We start from the raw sequence: 1,033 nt of genomic DNA on the forward strand, positions 1-1,033 counted from the left end.
TTGCATATTTCTTTTATATATATATTGGGATTAAACTTTTTAAAGTGAGATAGATATTAGTAAAATGAGAAAGTAAGTATCTATTAATAATAATTATCATTACATTAAAATAATAAAATTCACATATGATGTAAATTATAAAATCAATAATAGTTAAAATAGTTAATTTCTTAGATTTTTTTTACTTTAGATATTATTTTATTTATCGGTAAATAATAGTCAAGCTATCAAGTTTGAACATGTCATTTGAGTTAACTTAATTATTTCATGCTTTAGTAACAAACTACTATACTACTACTCAAATCAAGGAGTTGACAAGTTGACTAACTAAATTCAGTTTAACATGATCATCTATGGAAGTCTTGTAGACATTTCTTCTTACAAAGTGCTTTTATTTATTTACTTTAAAGTAATGCGAAATATGTAGCATCAAAAGTTGAGATGGCCGAGTTGGTCTAAGGCGCCAGATTAAGGTTCTGGTCCGAAAGGGCGTGGGTTCAAATCCCACTCTCAACATTTTCTTTTATTTTGTTTTCTATGATTTATAACAACTTGTTTCGGCCATTCAAGTACATCTCAGTTACAAGGAATCATATAACAAGCAATAGTAATATGGATAGACAAAATCAAATAATATACTAGAAATAATTAAAATTTACAATATTCACTTATATACAATAATGTAAATTCACTTATATACAATAACCAATAACAAGTGTACATTTGCAATTCTCCGACAACGACGCTAAAAATTTGATGGAGGAAAATTATCGGTTAGAAATTTTTACAAAATAATTCTGTCGAAGTATAGATCCAAACCAACAATCAACCCTCAATTAAAGTTTAATTTGTTTGTCATAAGTGCAAACCCAATAAAAACCGAGAGTATTTAAACCTCGGATCGTCTCTCAAGAAATTACAAGGAAGTGTGCATATTACTGGTTATGGGGTATATTTTCTAATTAAAGTTACTTATTTGCCCATATTAAAAAGGGAATTTTTTAAATAAAATAAATAAATATTTTATTTATTG

The 1,033-nt window shown here is 26.5% G+C and overlaps 1 non-coding gene across 1 annotated transcript; it reads left to right on the plus strand.

The window, feature by feature from the left end:
* TRNAL-AAG lies at positions 436 to 516 on the plus strand. The gene has a single exon. It is a non-coding gene; the product is annotated as a tRNA-Leu (tRNA).

The sequence above is a fragment of the Arachis ipaensis genome, chromosome B01 (assembly GCF_000816755.2).
Source record: "Arachis ipaensis cultivar K30076 chromosome B01, Araip1.1, whole genome shotgun sequence".
Classification (NCBI taxonomy): Eukaryota; Viridiplantae; Streptophyta; class Magnoliopsida; order Fabales; family Fabaceae; genus Arachis; species Arachis ipaensis.